This window comes from Ovis aries, chromosome 11 (genome assembly GCF_016772045.2).
Source record: "Ovis aries strain OAR_USU_Benz2616 breed Rambouillet chromosome 11, ARS-UI_Ramb_v3.0, whole genome shotgun sequence".
In the NCBI taxonomy this organism is placed as follows: Eukaryota; Metazoa; Chordata; class Mammalia; order Artiodactyla; family Bovidae; genus Ovis; species Ovis aries.
In genome coordinates, this window is record NC_056064.1 from 19,572,198 (window position 1) to 19,591,841 (window position 19,644).

The window sequence follows — 19,644 nt, forward strand, 5'->3', positions numbered from 1 at the left end:
TCCTCTTGATGTGACTGGAAGGGATGAGGGAGATCGGGGGAAGGACCGGTGTGTATATGGATATACACCTAGAGCAACACCAGGATACTTAAGTTCTAGCTGATGTTCTTTCTTCTCCCTTAAACTCTCAGCACACCTCATTTTACAAAGATCTTATCCGTCCAGATCATCAAGAAAGAGTCATATGATATTTTGTGACCTCTCTTGTTCATTTTTATTTAGTTTTTACTCTGGCGCCTTGAAAGCAGCTACTAAGTAGATTTACTTGATAGGTATTCCTCTAGATACTAGGATATAGAAGTGAATAGAACAAAACCCCTGCCCTCGTGGAGTTTATAGTTTTAGAAGGAGACAGATAATAAATAAGCAAATGTGTGTAGTTTGTTAGATGCTGATAAAGGAGTCTATGGAGGGAAGGAGATTAGGGGAGAGGGATAAGTATGTCTACTGTAGTACTTACACTTCTCCACAAAGGTTTTGTGGAGTCAAGTCAAGGCTACGGTTTTTCCAGTAGTTATGTACAGATGTGAGAGTTGGACCATAAAGAAGGCTGAATGCCGAAGAATTGATGCTTTCAAACTGTGGTGCTGGAGAAGACTCTTAAGAGCCCCTTGGACTGCAAGGAGATCACACCAGTCAACCCCAAAGGAAATCAAGCCTGAATATTCACTGGGAGGACTGTTGCTGAAGCTGAAGCTCCAATACTTCAGCCACCTGATGCGAAGAGCCAACTCGTTGGAAAAGAACCTGATATTGGAAAGATTGAGGGCAGGAGGAGAAGGGAGTGACAGAGGATAATGGTTGGAAGGCATCACTGACTCACTGGACATGAATTTGAGCAAACTCTAGGAGATAGTAGAGTACAGGGGGGCCTGATATGCTGCAGTCCATGGGGTCTCAAAGAGTGACTGAACAGCAACCTCCCTACTAGGTTGAGTGTTTTCAAGGGCATAGATTTGTTTTTGTTAATCCCTGTAGCTTATGGTTCAGTGTCTGGAATAAAGCACATGTCAGATAAAAACAGAAGAGACCTGGAAAAGATCGCCTTGTCCAAATCCAGTCTCCATCACTAATTCAGTCATGACCTTGGGTAAGGTACTTGCTTGAGTTTCCTCATCTTGAAAATGGAGATATTGATAATACCTTCTTCATAAGTCTGTTGGGAATATTAAATGAGAATATATTGAAGAACTTAAGAGTCCCCCTAAATAGGTAGCACTTAACAAATCATAACTGTTATTAAAGAACGGACTGTAATATGAGTATATTCTAACAGCCAGATTTTGGGGCAATTAAAATAATTTATTGTTGTTTGAAAAATCTGCTCATGCTAGGTTAGGTTTTCAGATAAAATATCTTCTTAAATTACACCAGCGTATTTGTGTAGCCCAAAGGTGCTCTGAGAAGTTTATCCAGAATATGGAGGGATAGGCAGCTGACAGAGACCTTGGTGTTATTTTGTGAGCCCCAGACTCTGGTTTGCATCCAGCATCTCACCAGAGCTGAGCCTCTCTGCCTAGTTACTAGGTTTGCAAGCATGGCGTTAAAAATTTGGTTGTCCAGATTTATTTGGTGATAACACGTTCTGACAGTATTTAGCCTACAGGCCATGTACATTTCCATCATCTCTTCTCAGTAAAGCGTTTGCTTGTAGCTATGTCATATGTCTAGAAATATTGCCTTTTCAATTGTCAACAAAGTAAGAGAGAGTCATTTCTTAAATTTGTCTGGGACGTTGTAGTTTGCAAAGCACTCTCCTATCCATTATCATTCAATCCACAAGCAAACACTCCAGAGAGACAAGGCAGGGTGATCATTTCCACTTAGCAGCTATGGAAACAGAGGCTTATAAGGTTAAGCCTCAGCCAAGTTGGCTGAGCTTCTTCTTACTCGTGATTCTTCTCTCTGCCCTACAGCAGGCTCTCCATGAACTCTGGGTTCCCCCCAAACATTCAACATGTCATTGCGGGCCCTTTCTCTTGACATTTGTTCATTTTTATTTTTTTAAACTTTTCCAATATATCTACCTGTTTCGAGACACAAAATTGACAGTTACACTTTTTTCAGGTCAGGCAAGGCTGATCTCAATCCAGCAGAGCATCACAGGCCCTCTGCATCCAGTCCCTCCCAGTTTTGTCACTGGAGTGGACACTCCTGGTTAGAGGATAGAGGCTGAAATTCTAAGTGACTCCAAGCAAGTCCATAGTTTCCCTAAGTAATAATGGTGATATATGGAGAGGAACTAAAAAGTCTGTTGATGAAAGAGAAAGAGGAGAGTGACAAAGTTGGCTTAAAGCTCAACATTCAGAAAACAAAGATCATGGCATCTGGTCCCATGACTTCATGGCAAATAGATGGGGAAACAGTGGAAACAGTGACAGACTTTATTTTTAGGGGGCTCCAAAATCACTGCAGATGATGATTGCAGCCATGAAATTGAAAGACGCTTACTCCTTGGAAGGAAAGTTATGACCAACCTAGATAGCATATTGAAAAACAGAAACATTACTTTGCTAGCAAAGTTCCATCTAGTCAAGGCTATGGTTTTTCCAGTAGTCATGTGTGGATGTGAGAGTTGGATTGTGAAGAAAGCTGAGCACCGAAGAATTGATGCTTTTGAACTGTGGTGTTGGAGAAGACTCTTGAGAGTCCCTTGGACTGCAAGGAGATCCAACCAGTCCATTCTAAAGGAGATCAGTCCTGGGTGTTCTTTGGAAGGACTGATGCTAAAGCTGAAACTCCAGTGCTTTGGCCACCTGATGCGAAGAGTTGACTCATTGGAAAAGACTCTGATGCTGGGAGGGATTGGGGGCAGGAGAAGGGGACGACAGAGGATGAGATGGCTGGATGGCATCACTGACTCGATGGACGTGAGTCCGAGTGAACTCTGGGAGTTGGTGATGGACAGGGAGGCCTGGCATGCTGCAGTTCATGGGGTCGCAAAGAGTTGGACCCGACTGAGTGACTGAACTGAACTGACTGATAATCTGTTATCATGACACAATCTAGGCATACTGAGATTCTCCTGGAAAATATACTCTGTTATTTCTCAGGCAGACCAGTAACTTATGTTTTTAATTGGTGGTGTGCAATAGATTTGGAGAAGGCAATGGCACTCCACTCCAGTACTCTTGCCTGGAAAATCCCATGGATGGAGGAGCCTGGTAGGCTGCAGTCCATGGGGTCGCTAAGAGTCAGACACGGCTGAGCGACTTCGCTTTTCACTCTCATGCATTGGAGAAGGAAATGGCAACCCACTCCAGTGTTCTTGCCTGGAGAATCCCAGGGATGGGGGAGCCTTGGTGGGCTGCCGTCTATGGGGTCGCACAGAGTTGGACATGACTGAAGTGACTTAGCAGCAACAGCAGCAGTGCAATTTATTAAGATAATTTTGGTAACTTATTTTACCAAATAAGGATAATAAACAACTATCATCATAAAACAACAAATAAGAATAATAAATAGCTATCATCCTTTTCACACCAAAGAGATAGGAGAGAGAGAATATCAGAATAAGGAACAGTACATTTAGTTATATGAAGGACTCACAAATCAACCTTGTATCTCTTGTTCTACAGAGGTCTGTGTGAAACACTTCATCAGGCATTTGCTCTGGGACTGGCATTTGGAATCACAGCTCTGGGAGTTATAACACTTTTTGCCCTAGTATTCTTGGTTCGTGCTGTGTTCAGAGCAGGAGAATTCCAGGCCAGAAAGGCATGTGTATGGACTAACAGTAAAGTTTCTCTGTACATCTGAACTGGAGCCAAGACTTGTGAATCATCCTTTCTGGATATTCTATTAAAAGAAGTGAACATGATATAATTAGGTAGCATTTGCAACAGTACGTTTGTTTTTGTAGTGGTTGGGACAACATGTTAATCCCAGAAAATCTTAGCTTGGGAATAATTATGGACTCTGCAGTCAGCAGAAGGAAGCACCTGATTCGATGTCACATGTTATCGTGAACCATGAAATTGTCATTCACTGATGAGATCTTGACTTTCCTCTGTGACCAATACTCATTTTTAAAAACCCTACTGTGAAATTTGTGTAGACATCATAAATGTCATTATAAAGTCAAAAGCATATAACTAAAAGAAGGCAAGGGAATAAGAGAGGGTAATAAAGTTTTTGAGTAGCTATTTTGTGCCAGATATATGCAAAGAAACCAAACATCATTCACAATAAACTTGGAAAATTAATCAGCCATCTTTATTATACAAGTGAGGAGATTGAGATGAAGATAGAAAACTTAAATAAGGTCATGTAGCTGGAAAGTGGCAGAGTTCAAATCTATTTGATTCCAAAACCATACTCTCTACATAATACTACCAGAGAAAATAGAACCAAGACCTGGAGTTCTGACATCTTTTAGCATGGTGAAATGTAAACAATGAAATCGAAAATACTCACTGGTTAAAACTAGAGGGAAACTTCTTGGACTTAACAAAAAACACCTATTAAAAAATCTACTTATAGCATCATACTTAATGCTGAAAAATTGAATATTAGAAGATTGCTTCCTAAGGCTGAGAACAAGACAAGGAATTTTATTCTCACCACTTCTATTAAACAGTTCATTGGCGGTCCTTGCTAGTGCAATAAGGCAAGAAAAATAAACAAAAGGCTGACATATTAGAAAGGAAGAGATAAAACTGTTTTTATTTGTAGATTAATCAAATTAGAGAATCTTCAAGGATCTAGAACAAAAATCTACTACAACTAATAGATGAATTTAGCAAGGCCAAAGACTACAAAGTCACTCTAAAAAATTAACTATGTTTCTGTATAGCAGAAATGAACCAGTGGAAAATGAAATTTAAAGACCAATGCCATTTACAATAATACTGAAAATGTTGAAACACTACCAGATAAATTTAAAATAATATGTTAATGACCTATACACTGAAAAGTATAAAACATTGGTTGGGAAAATTAAAAAAAAACTAAATAGACAAAGAGATATACTGTGTTCATGAGTTGGAAGACTCAGTGTTGTTAAGATGTCAATTTTCCTCGAATTGATCTGTGAACTCAGTGAAATACCAATCAAAGTACTTGAAGGCTATATATATATATATATATATATATATATATTTTTTTTTTTTTTTGGCTAGAATTTGACAAGGTGATTTCAAAATCTACGTGAACATGCAAATGTCCAAAAACAAACAAAATAATTTTGGAAAAAAAGAACCAAATTGGAAGATTCAAATTACCTGATTTCAAGATGTAAATTTAAATCTATATTAATCAAGACAATATGGTATTGGCATAAAGACAGACACACAGTTCCATGAAACAGAATAGAGTTTTGAGAAATAGACCTATACATATTTGGTAAAATTATCTTTTAACAAAGATACTAAGGTAATTCAATGGAAAAAAGATAATCTTTTCAACAAATGATGCTGGAACGACCAGCTATCCAAAGAAGGGGGACCACTCCCCCCAAAACCCTTGACCTTTACCTCACATCACATGCAAAAATAAACTCTAAGTGAATCATAGACTTAAATGTAAATAATAAAAATATAAGAAAAAATACTATGGCCCTAAGGTAGGCAAAAATCTTAAGATTTTTGGCATCCAGAGAGGATGCCAAAACCCAAAGCATACAAGAAAAAAAAGGATGAACTGAACTTTATCAAAATTTAATACTACTATTCATCAAAAATGCTGTTAAGAAAAGTTGAAAGGAAATCTGTAGACTGGGGTAAAATATTCACAATACATATATACAACAAAAGACTTGTATACAGAATATATAAAGGATATCTACCCTCAACTTTTCAAATGGGCACTTCACCAAAAAAGCTATATACAAATAACCAATGAGAATATGAAAACATGTTTACCATCATTAGTAAGAAGGGAAATACAGATTAAGACCACTAGATGATATCACCATGCATCCATTAGAATGGCTAAAATTAAGAAGATTATGGTCCCAAGTGTTGGTGAGGATGAGCAACTGGAACTGTCATTCTTTGTTGGTGAAAAAGTAAAATGTTACAATAACTTTGAAAATAGTTGACTGTGTCTTATAAAAGTAAACATACACTTACATTATGATCCAGCAGCCCTATTTCTAGGTCTTCACTCAACAGAATGTCTACACAAAAATCTATACACAGAAACTTTTGGCAGCTTTATTTATAATTGCCCAAAGCTGAAAATAACCCCAAAGTTCATCAGTTGATGAAATAAACTGATAAGCAAATTGTGTGATCCACCAATGCAATGGAATATTCCTCAATAATAATAATAAAAGGATCTACTCATACATGCAACAACATGGGTGAATCTCAAAAACAGTTTGAGTTATATGTGAGTAAGTTCTGTATAATTCAATTTATATGAAATTGTAGAAAAGGCAAAACTAATCTACAGGGATGAGAAACAAAAAAAAAAAGTGTTTTCTTGGGTCAAGGGTGGAAGGATTGACTGCAAGGGGACACGGATAGAAGTGTTCTGTATTTTGATTGGGGTAGCGATTACATGGTGTCACTATATATGTTTGTCAAAATTCATTGAAGTTAAAATATTTATTGCATGTACACTACAGATCAATAATGGATATAAAAAGTAAAAATCTAAATTGGTTTTTGGAATTGAAACTTTTTATTAAGTCCTAAGTGTGACTTTGTGCCAGAGACTGTATAAAAAAGATTGCCTAGATGCTGTCTCAGGTTGTAAACAAGTGCTCTTTATTTGGAAATGATGGCCTGTCTAGGCAAGTAAATAGAGGAGAAGTATCAGACCAAATAGAGGCATTTACTCTAAAATTTTATTTTTATTACTAGAAGACAACTTACAATCTTAAACATACCAGAAGCAATAGGTTTTGGAGGCAGAAGACAAGAGTTAAGTCATAGGGATGCCTGTAGAGGAAAAAGGCGAGGCCACAGGAAGCCCAATCAGTGCTCTAGGAAAATCATTAGATGCCCCGATCACTTCAGTCATGGGAAAATTCATGAAAGGGCAGATTGAAAGATATGGTAGAGAGGACATTCACACTCTGGCAGCCTGGCGTTCAGAGTGGGTCACAGTAGGCTTTTTCTCACCTGGGAAAGTAAAAATAGAAACATTGTATGATGGATGGACCTACTTGCAGGCATCTATCCTAAAGAAATATTTGCATATGTGTAAGCAGCATGAATAGGAACACTTGTGGAAACCTTGTTTATAGAAGATAACAAAAGGTAACAACTTAAATGGGGAATGAGATAATAAAGTCAGGCACCCCTGCTCCACAGCAGACCTCATCAGTGCTCTATCCACCTGCGTTGTCATGTCCAGCTCTTTGTTACCCCTTGGACTGGGGCCCACCAGACTGCTCTGTCCATGGGATTTTTCAGGCAAGAATACTGGAGTGGGTTGACCATTTCCTCCTGCAGGGGATCTTTCTGACCCACGGATCGAACCCACGTCTCCTGCATTGCCAGGCAGATTCTTTACCACTGAGCCACTCTTTACCGTAGAAGCCCACTCTGTCTGTAGAACCTGGGATTTATGGTGTTTCTGTTATACCCTCAGACTTTCAACTGCTAGCACCTGCCCCAGCTGTCTAAGGACTTTGGCCGCCAGAGCACTCTCCGCCCAGGTGCATGACAAACCAAAAGTATGGAGAAATTAATCCCTATCTGAAAAGAGCCCTCAACCAATAGTAAGCGGGAAAGGGAAAGTGAAAGTGAAGTCACTCAGTCGTGTCCGACTCTTTGTGACCCCGTGGACTGTAGCCCACCAGGCTCCTCTGTCTATGGGATTACTCCAGGCAAGAGTACTGGAGTGGGTTGCCATTTCCTTCGCCAGGGGATCTTCCCAACCCAGGGATCGAACCCAGGTCTCCCTCATTGCGGGCAGATACTTTAACCTCTGAGCTACCAGGGAAGTAGCTAGTAAATGGGAGGTGATGGATAGATGCCCCAGCTCTCTTTGGTTAGAGGGTTCCACACCCAGGTCATACACCGATTCCCAGAGTTCCCCCTGGATTTGAACTCTGATTACCTACAGAGATCACTTGTTTGACACTTTTCACTGGCTTCTTTCCCTTCCTTGTCTCACTTCTCTATCCCTCTACCACTATTTTCTGAGATCACCTCTCACATAAAGTACTTGTGCTTAAATCCTTGTTTCAGGGTCTCGTTTTGAACACATGTTGAAAGAACAAAAGAGAACAATAAATAGATAATTATGAAAAGATATCCAAAACATATTGTTGAGTGAGAAAGCATGTCATAAAGACTAGATGTGTAGTATAATAGCACATATTTTTAATTTTTTTTAATTTCTTTTTTTATTTTATTATTGGGTCTTCTGGGTCTTCATTGCTACATGGGCTTTCCTCTAGCTGAGGAGAGCCAGGGCTACTCTCCAGTCACCATGTTCCGGCTTTTTATTGCAGTGGCATCTCTTGTGGAGCACGGGCTCTCGGTGTGCGCTTCAGTAGTTGCAGCACGTGGGCTCAGTAGCTGCGGCTGCTGGGCTTTAGAGCACAGGCTCAATAGTTGTGGCGCACGGACTTAGCCGCTCCTTGGATCTTCCAGATCAGAGACTGAACCTTCCTCTTCTGCATTGGCAGGCAGATTCTTTACCACTGAGCCAGCAGGGAAGCCCAGCATGTATTTTTAAGACACACAAAAATAAAACCGTATATTTCTAATTGTGTCTGTGTGTGTATGTGTGTGTGTGTGTGTGTGTAAATGTCCATAAAGTAGGCTAGTTGGCATGCACACTTAACTGAGAATAGTGGTGACCTCCGAGGAGAGTAGGACTAGACGACAGGGTTAAGGGAGAATTTTCTTAAATAGAAAACTGAAAAGTTTAAAACAAGAATCTATTTGTGAATTGCTTGTGTTTTTTAAAAATAAGATAAAAAATACTTCATAATGTGATGGATGAGTTCATTTCACTTCAGCTTAAGAACCAACTCTGGGCACTGGGGATGTGGAGAAAAATAGGAACATAGTCTCTGCCCTTAGGGAGCTCCCAGAGCATCAGACAAGTAAACATCTGTAATGCTGTGTGATAAGCACCATGATGGAAATAAGCAGAAGGGGCTATGGGAAGCCAGTGGGGCCCAGTCAGCTATCTCTAGAAGAAAACACCATTCCTGCCTTACCTCCCCTGTGGAGAGTTAGGAACACGTCAACTGAAATGACTAGGGTCCAGTCAGCACAGCTGAAAGGGAACAATTAAGAATTAAGCAAATCAAGTGCTTGCCACCCAGTCAGAATAAAGATGGTTTTAAAAGAAGATTTGTGACATCCCTGGAGGGAGAATTTCAGTGTTTCCAGCACCACTAGGAATCTCCAGTCAGACAATTACATTGGTGAAAGGACCTTGGGCCTTAGAGGGCCACCAGCCAGAGGTCCTACCAGCCTCCCCTCCACACCTCCACCCTGTGCCCTGAGACCATGCCCACTGAGCGACCTTCTGCCAATGATTTAGTTTCCTGTGGAACATTGCCTAGAGGAAGAAAATGTACTGACATGAGGAGGCAACTGTTACATTTGAGTTGTCACATTTTTTACTGAAAGATAGTCCTATGGGGTCACACAGAGTCGGACACGACTGAAATGACTTAGCAGCAGCAGCAGCAGCAGTCAAGTGGCCTATTTCTTGCCTCTGGGTCTTTATTATGGGGCCCCTTAGCCTAGTGGTTCTAAGCTTGCTGCACACACATTAAAATCTCCTGGGAAGCTTTTAAAAATACTGATACCCAGGCCAGAGCCCATATCGGTTAAATGAGAGTGAACACCAGGCAGTGGTCAGCTGCCACGTGCCTTAGGAGGCACTCTTCCCAGGTCCACCTTCAGCAAACTCATTTTGGTAGCTTGAAACCAACCATGGTGGAAGTTTTTATACCATGAAAATGGGTTAAAAAAATCACTTTTTTCCCCCTCTTCCTTTCTCAAGACCTGAGTGGTAAACATTTACCACCACACCACTGAAGCTAGGCATCAGTAATTTTTAAAGATCCTCAGATGATTCCAATTTGCAGCAAGACTTGGAAATCAGTCTTAGTCTTTGCCTACGCAGTGCTCATTGTGGTTCTTGAAGAATTTGGTTTCACCTGCTATTCTAGGACCAGAGAAGGCAATGGCACCCCACTCCAGTACTCTTGCCTGGAAATTCCCATGGACGGAGGAGCCTGGTGGGCTGCAGTCCATGGGGTCGCTGAGAGTTGGACACGACTCAGTGACTTCAGTTTCACTTTTCACTTTCATGCATTGGAGAAGGAAATGGCAACCCACTCCAGTGTTCTTGCCTGGAGAATCCCAGGGACAGCAGAGCCTGGTGAGCTGCCATCTATGGGACTGCACAGTCAGACACGACTGAAGTGACTAGCAGCAGCAGCTACTCTAGGAATGGGTATTTAAGGCTGCAGCTCTCTTTCTAACCTGGGACCACTGCTTTAAGGGTTTTTTGTTGTTGTATAGTCGCTAAGTCGTGTCTGACTCTTTGCAACCCACCAGACTCCTCTGTCCATAGGATTTCCCTTGCAAGAATACTGGAGTGGGCTGCCATTTTCTTCTCCATGGAATCTTCCTGAACCAGGGATCAAACCTGCATCTTCTGCATTGCAAGTGGATTCTTTACTGTTGAGCCATCAGGAAAGCTCAGTTAAGGGCTTTTAGGGAGAACAACTTTTATTCTATTCTGGACACTGATCTCTGCAACTTGATATCTTGGGAGTGGGAAGGTGAAAGTTTTGTACAAGGCTCATTGTTGTCCTTTTAGTGAAAAGTATCTTGTCACATTTGGAGTCCAAGCTGAAAATGAATCCATAGGATATTTCCTATACAGCATTATGAAATATGCTTTATTTTATTGTATGTCCAGTGCATGCGAGTTATACTTTCATTTATTGATTTAAGAAGTCAAAATGACAAAAGGCACCTACAACTGCTAAACACTGCAATTTTATCACATAGTTTTAAACTTTTTAATAAAACTAATTTTAAGAGAAAATGTTCATCACTTAGTAACCTGGGAAGGAGAAAATTGTTGGACATTGCCTGGTTCTCTCGGCCAAGGACATGATTCAGGGCTAAGGTATGGTTCTCAGGTTTGGAGTTGGGATGAACATTTCACCTCAGGCCTAAAAGATGGAGAGGGGTAGGCTAAGTCACTTCAGTCATGTCCAACTCTGTGCAACCCCATAGACGGCAGCCCACCAGGCTCCTCCGTCCCTGGGATTCTCCAGGCAAGAACCCTGGAGGGGGTTGCCATTTCCTTCTCCAATGCATGAAAGTGAAAAGTGAAAGTGAAGTCGCTTTGTTGTATCCGACTCTTAGAGACCCCATGGACTGCAGCCTACCAGGCTCCTCCGTCCGTGGGATTTTCCAGGCAAGAGGACTGGAGTGGGGTGCCATTGCCTTCTCCGGGAGAGGGGTAAGATGAGGCCAAAGTTCTCAGATTCGTGCAAAGGGAGCAGGAGCTCTCTTGGGGTTTAAGCTATGTTGTTGACTTGAGTGGGAGCCTGGCTTTGGGGGAAAAAGGCCCAAAGCTTCAGGGGGCCTGGACAACACATGAACTTGGATTTGTCTGGCCTTACCTAGTCCTAGCTTCTTACCATGCCCCATTTCTCTGAAAAGCCCTGGAAATGGAGACACCAGGGGGAAAAAATTGATCAGTAACCAAAACATAGAAGTGGGAAGGAAGCTACCTGATCGAGCGGGTCATCTTTGTTGGGCACTGCGCTTGGTCTTTCATATGTTAATACATGGCTCTAGTTAATGCTCTCAATATCTCTTTGAAGTAGATATTATTTTCTATTTCAAAACAGATGAAGAAAACTAAAGCTCAAAAATGTTAACTGCCCAAAGTCGCATAGCCTCCTCAGACAACTCATGAGGGGAGCCAGTTCTTGGAAGAAAGGGAAGATCACCTCCCACTTCCTGCACATTCTATTCCTGCTTATGCATTCTGATGTCCTGCTTGCTTTTTTAGGCGTTAAGTGCTATCCTGCTGAGTCACTTCCGACTTCTTGTTCATCATGCTCAGCTCCTGAAAATGGAATGGGATGGAAAGGGCTGGATATTGTACTGTCTGGTGTTGCGTTTAAGGGGAACTGAGTGTCCGTCAGGCCAGCTCTCCATGGATGGAATGCTGGGGACGTGAACTGAGCAGTGCCTGAAGTATGTTTCTCATCTGACACATAGGACACTTTGCCTTGGATTGTAATGCTAATAATAACCACTCCTCTTACTGCCATCCAAGAGGAGCCAGGCAAGCCCTGGGCTTGTGCTTTCCATGACTGTCTATTTGAATCATCACAACAGTTGGAGAAGTCAGGGTTCCTCTGTATTTTATGGGCAAGGAAATTCAGACTAAGACAGGTTAGGGAATTTGCCCTAGATCATACAGCTAGTAGGTGGCAGAGCAGGGATTCAAATTCATAATCTAGATCTGTGCTGTTTCATAAGATAACCACTAGCCACATGAGGCTGTGTGGGTGCGCTCAGTTACTCAGTCATGTCCAACTCTTTGTGACCCCATGGACTGCAGCCTGCCATGCTCCTCTGTCCATGGGATTCTCCAGCAAGAATAGTGGAGTACGTTGCCCTTTCCAGGGGATCTTCCCAATGCAGGGATCAAACCTGCGTCTCCTGCATTGGCAGGCAAATTCTTCATCTCTGCGCCACCTGGGAAGCCCCACATGAGTCTATAGAGCACTTGAAACGTGAGCAGTATGATAGAAGAAATCGAATTTTTAAATCAGTTGAGATGTGCTATTAATGCAAAATATGTACCAGATTTCAAAGACTTAGTATCTATATGAATATCTATATATACACTATCTTTTTTTACATTGATTATATATTTAACACAACAAATTTTGCATGTTATATAAAAATATTAAATTACAAATAGAATTAGTTTTTTAAACTTTTTAAAAATTAATTGTTATTGGAGTATAGTTGTTTTACAATGTTGTGCTAGTTTCTACAGTATAGCAAAGTGAATGAGCTATACGCATTATACACCCCCTTTTTTTGGATTTCCTTCCCATTTAAGTCATCACAGAGTACTGTCTTTTTAATGTGACTACTAGAACATTAAAAATTTTTTATGTTACTCTTATTATATTTCTACTGGACAGTGCTGACCTAAATGACCTAATGGTCACTAGACTAGTGATTTCCCAATACTTTTGATAAATTTTTGGAGCACAAATCTCCAATTTACATACTTTTATTTATAGATAATATACATGAACACTACTCTGTATATTATGTACATTATAAAACACTGACCAAATGGATGCTTTAAACAGATGAAATAAAAAAGAGCAGAAATAGAAGTTGTACTAATTTCTTTCTGGAGCCCAGAAAGTGGTGCATTTTGTGCACCACTGAGAGCCTGCACACATCATTTTGGAAACTCTTGCATCAGACACTGAGAGCTCCTTCCTGAAAGAGACTATTAATTTGCATCTCCCTGGGGTTCCCTGGTTGCTCAGACAGTGAAGAATCTGACTGTGGTACAGGAGACCCAGGGTAAATCCCTGGGTCGGGAAGACCCCCTGAAAATGGAATGGCTACCCACTCCAGTATTCTTGCCTGCAGAATCCCAGTGACAGAGAAGATGAGGGGGCTACAGTCCATGGGGTCACAAAGAGTCAGACACGACTGAATGATTAACACTTCGCTGTTTATTTTTGTATTGTTGAACCTAGTACAATACCTAGATATAGTTGGTGTTCAGCAAATATTTGTGGCAGGAATAAATAGCTCTTCATATGCAATAACTTTCTGGTGGTTTGGATGTATTTCTTTATTTCACATGCACTGAGCCCTTTCTAGGTGCCAGGTGCTATACTAGAGAGTGAAAAGTAAACAAAGTTTCAGTCAGTCAGTCAGTTCAGTCCCGCAGTCGTGTCCGACTCTGCGACCCCATGAATTGCAGCACGCCAGGCCTCCCTGTCCATCACCAACTCCCAGAGTTCACTCAAACTCATGTTCATCGAGTCGGTGATTTCATCGAGTTGGTGATGCCATCCAGCCATTTCATCCTCTGTCGTCCCCTTCTCCTCCTGCCCCCAATCCCTCCCAGCATCAGAGTCTTTTCAGATGAGTCAACTCTTCGCATGAGGTGGCCAAAGTGCTGGAGTTCAGCTTTAGCATCAGTCCTTCCACTGAACACCCAGGACTGGTCTCCTTTAGGATGGATTGGTTGGATCTCCTTGCAATCCAAGGGACTCTCAAGAGTCTTCTCCAGCATCTCAGTTCAAAGGCATCAATTCTTTGGCACTCAGCTTTCTTCACAGTCCAACTCTCACATCCATACATGACCACTGGAAAAACCATAGCCTTGACTAAATGGACATTTGTTGGCAAAGTAATATCTCTGCTTTTTAATATGCAGAGTATATTTTCCAGGAGAATCTCAGTATGCCTAGATTGTGTCATGATAACAGATTATCAGTCAGTTCAGTTCAGTTGCTCAGTCATGTCCAACTCTTTGCGACCCCATGAACTGCAGCATGCCAGGCCTCCCTGTCCATCACCAACTCCCGGAGTTCACTCAAACTCATGTCCATCGAGTCGGTGATACTATCCAGCCATGTCATCCTCTGTTGTCCCCTTCTCCTCCTGCCCCCAACTCCTCCCAGCATCAGTCTTTTCCAATGAGTCAGCTCTTCGCATGAAGTGGCCAAAGTACTGAAGTTTCAGCATCAGTCCTTCCAAAGAACACCTAGGACTGATCTCCTTTAGAATGGACTGGTTGGATCTCCTTGCAGTCGAAGAGACTCTCAAGAGTTTTCTCCAACACCTTAGGAAGACTCAAAAAAAAAAAAAAAAAAAGGAATATAGCCCCTTTGCTCTAGGCCAGTGCTTCTCAAACTTTAGTGTATATAAGAATCACCTGGAGTGCTTATTAAACAGATCCCTGGCGCCCCCACACCCCGAGGTTCTGATTGAAAGAGAATGAACATATATTGTCAGGAACTTTAAAGTTAGTTAAATTGCCTAAATCATACAGCTAGTAAATAGCAGAGCTTGGATTGGCACCCACTTCTGCTCTCAGAAATGCACACAAATCTTTATTGCCTTCACCTTTTAGACACGGCTCAAGGAACCAGACTCAAGGAACACTGAGTGGAACAGAGAAGCTTCCTGTCCTGGTCAAACTCAGTAAACAATGAAAATTAAAAGAGTTCTCAAAATAAATAAACAGTTCTCAGTGCTATGAGGGATGTAGTGCCATGGAAATATTTAACAGAAACACGTATTCTACCATAGGGTTAGGGAAATCTTTTCAGAAAGAGAAGTGAAGACCAGAAGTATTAGTTAGAATGGGAGTGGGGAGTGTTTGGAGCTGATGGTATGCATGGAGGCAACAAACCATTTGAGAAACTGAAAGAAATGCAGAATGTCTGGAGTATATAAGCCTGTGAAGGGAGACGGGAAGCAGATCCAGCTGGGCTATTTAGACTTATTGACCTTTTCAAGGATAGGGGTGTGGTCAGACTTGTGTTTTTAAAAGATTGCAATGCTCTCAGTGGATGATGGATTAAAGGACAGCTACCATACTCACAGAAAACTAATTAATCTAATCACACTAGGACCACAGCCTTGTCTAACTCAATGAAACTAAGCCATGTCCACGGGACAACCCAAGATGGGCAGGTCATGGTGCAGAGGTCTGACAGAATGTGGTCCACTGGAGAAGGGAATGGCAAGCCACTTCAGTATTCTTGCCTTGAGAACCCCATGAACAGTATGAAAAGGCAAAATGATAGGATACTGAAAGAGGAACTCCCCAGGTCAGTAGGTGCCCAATAAGCTACTGGAGATCAGTGGAGAAATAACTCCAGAAAGAATGAAGGGATGGAGCCAAAGCAAAAACAATACCCAGCTGTGGATGTGACTGGTGATAGAAGCAAGGTCCAATGCTGTAAAGAGCAATATTGCATAGGAACCTGGAATGTCACTTCCATGAATCAAGGCAAACTGGAAATGGTCAAACAAGAGATGGCAAGGGTGAACATCGACATTCTAGGAATCAGCGAACTAAAATGGACTGGAATGGGTGAATTTAACTCAGATGACCATTATATCTACTACTGCGGTCAGGAATCCCTCAGAAGAAATGGAGTAGCCATCATGGTCAACAAAAGAGTCTGAAATGCAGTACTTGGATGCAATCTCAAAAACGACAGAATGATCTCTGTTCGTTTCCAAGGCAAACCATTCAATATCACAGTAATCCAAGTCTATGTCCCAACCAGTAATGCTGAAGAAACTGAAGTTGAACGGTTCTATGAAGACCTACAAGACCTTTTAGAACTAACACCCAAAAAGATGTCTTTTTCATTATAGGGGACTGGAATGCAAAAGTAGGAAGTCAAGAAATACCTGGAGTAACAGGCAAATTTGGCCTTGGAATGCGGAATGAAGCAGGGCAAAGACTAATAGAGTTTTGCCAAGAAAATGCACTGGTCATAGCAAACACCCTCTTCCAACAACACAAGAGAAGACTCTACACATGGACATCACCAGATGGTCAACACCGAAATCAGATTGAGTATATTCTTTGCAGCCAAAGATGGAGAAGCTCTATACAGTCAACAAAAACAAGACCAGGAGCTGACTGTGACTCAGATCATGAACTCCTTATTATCAAATTCAGACTTAAATTAAAGAAAGCAGGGAAAACCGCTAGACCATTCAGGTATGACCTAAATCAAATCCCTTATGATTATACAGTGGAAGTGAAAAATAGATTTAAGGGCCTAGATCTGATAGACAGAGTGCCTAATGAACTATGGGATGAGGTTCATGACATTGTACAGGAGACAGGGATCAAGACCATCCCCATGGAAAACAAATGCAAAAAAGCAAAATGGCTGTCTGGGGAGGCCTTACAAATAGCTGTGAAAAGAAGAGAAGTGAAAAGCAAAGGAGAAAAAGAAAGATATAAGCATCTGAATGCAGAGTTCCAAAGAATAGCAAGAAGAGATAAGAAAGCCTTCTTCAGTGATCAATGCAAAGAAATAGAGGAAAACAACAGAATGGGAAAGACTAGAGATCTCTTCAAGAAAATTAGAGATACCAAGGGAATATTTCATGCAAAGATGGGCTTGATAAAGGACAGAAATGGTATGGATCTAACAGAAGCAGAAGATATTAAGAAGAGGTGGCAAGAATACACAGGAGAACTGTACAAAAAAGATCTTCACGACCCGGATAATCACAATGGTGTGATCACTCATCTAGAGCCAGACATCTTGGAACGTGAAGTCAAGTGGGCCTTAGAAAGCATCACTATGAACAAAGCTAGTGGAGGTGATGGAATTCCACTTGAGCTAGTCCAAATCCTGAAAGATGATGCTGTGAAAGGGCTGCACTCACTATGCCAGCAAACTTGGAAAACTCAGCAGAGGCCACAGGACTGGAAAAGGTCATTTTTCATTCCAATCCCAAAGAAAGGCAATGCCAAAGAATGCTCAAACTACCGCACAATTGCACTCATCTCACATGCTAGTAAAGTAATGCTCAAAATTCTCCAAGCCAGGCTTCAGTAATATGTGAACCGTGAACATCCTGATGTTCAAGCTGGCTTTAGAAAAGGCAGAGGAACCAGAGATCAAACTGCCAACATCTGCTGGATCATGGAAAAAGCAAGAGAGTTCCAGAAAAACATCTATTTCTGCTTTATTGACTATGCCAAAGCCTTTGACTGTGTGGATCACAATCAACTGTGGAAAATTCTGAAAGAGTTGGGAATATCAGACCACCTAACCTGCCTCTTGAGAAATCTGTATGCAGGTCAGGAAGTAACAGTTAGAACTGGACATGGAACAACAGACTGGTTCCAAATAGGAAAAGGAGTACGTCAAGGCTGTATATTGTCACCCTACTTATTTAACTTATACGCAGAGTACATCATGAGAAATGCTGGACTGGAAGAAACACAAGCTGGAATCAAGATTGCTGGGAGAAATATCAATAACCTCAGATACGCAGATGACACCACCCTTATGGCAGAAAGTGAAGAGGAACTAAAAAGCCTCTTGATGAAGGTGAAAGAGGAGAGTGACAAAGTTGGCTTAAAGCTCAACATTCAGAAAACAAAGATCATGGCATCCAATCCCATCACTTCATGGGAAATAGATGGGGAAACAGTGGAAACAGAGTCAGACTTTATTTTGGGGGGCTCCAAAATCACTGCAGATGGTGATTGCAGCCATGAAATTAAAAGGCACTTACTCCTTGGAAGAAAAGTTATGACCAACCTAGATAGCATATTCAAAAGCACAGACATTACTTTGCCGACTAAGGTCCGTCTTGTCAAGGCTATGGTTTTTCCAGTAGTCATGTATGGATGTGAGAGTTGGACTGTGAAGAAAGCTGAGTGCTGAAGAATTGATGCTTTTGAACTGTGGTGTTGGAGAAGACTCTTGAGAGTCCCTTGGACTGCAAGGAGATCCAACCAGTCCGTTCTGAAGCAGATCAGCCCTGGGATTTCTTTTGGAAGGACTGATGCTAAAGCTGAAACTCCAGTACTTTGGCCACCTCATGCGAAGAGTTGACTCATCTGATAAGACTCTGATGCTGGGAGGGATTGGGGGCAGGAGGAGAAGGGGACGACAGAGGATGAGATGGCTGGAATGGCATCACTGACTCAATGGACGCGAGTCTGAGTAAACTCTGGGAGTTGGTGATGGACAGGGAGGCCTGGCGTGCTGAGATTCATGGGGTCGCAAAGAGTTGGACACGACTGAGCGACTGAACTGACTGATCCTATAGGCAGGGAAAGTGAAAGTTGCTCCGCTGTGTCTGACTCCTTGGGACCCAGGCCAGAGAATGGAGTGGGTACCCATTCCCTTTGGAGAAGGCAGTGGCACCCCACTCCAGTACTCTTGCCTGGAAAATCCCATGGATGGAGGAGCCTGGTAGGCTGCAGTCCATGGGGTCGCTAAGAGTCGGACACGACTGAGCGACTTCACACTCACTTTTCACTTTCATGCATTGGAGAAGGAAATGGCAACCCACTCCAGCGTTCTTGCCTGGAGAATCCCAGGGACGGAGGAGCCTGGTGGGCTGCTGTGTATGGGTCGCACAGAGTCAGACACGACTGACTTAGCAGCAGCAATAGCAGCCATTCCCTTCTCCAGGGGATCTTCCCCAACCAGGGATGGAACCCAGGTTCCTGTGATCTCCCACATTGCAGGCAGAGTCTGTACTAGCTGAGCCACCTGGGAAGCCCTGTAGACAGGGAGTCATAATTAAAGATTCTAGTGGCGTGCATTTAGGTAATACCATGGTAACTGTGGGCTTCCCTGGTGGCTCAGATGGTAAAGTGTCTGCCTGCAATGCGGGAGACCTAGGTTCAATTCCTGGGTCGGGTAGATCCCCTGGAGAAGGAAATGGCAATCCACTCCAGCACTCTTGCCTGGAAAATCCCATGGCTGGAGGAGCCTGACAGGCTACAGTCTATGGGGTCGCAAAGAGTCAGACACCACTGAGCGACTTCACTTCACTTCACTTCACGGTAACTGCGGAGAAGGGTGTGTGTATGTATGTGTGTGTTTGATAGAAAGTGACACTGTTAGTCGCTCCATTGTGTCTGACTCTTTGCGACCCCATGAACTCTAGCCAGCCGGAGTTGAATTCTCAAGGCAAG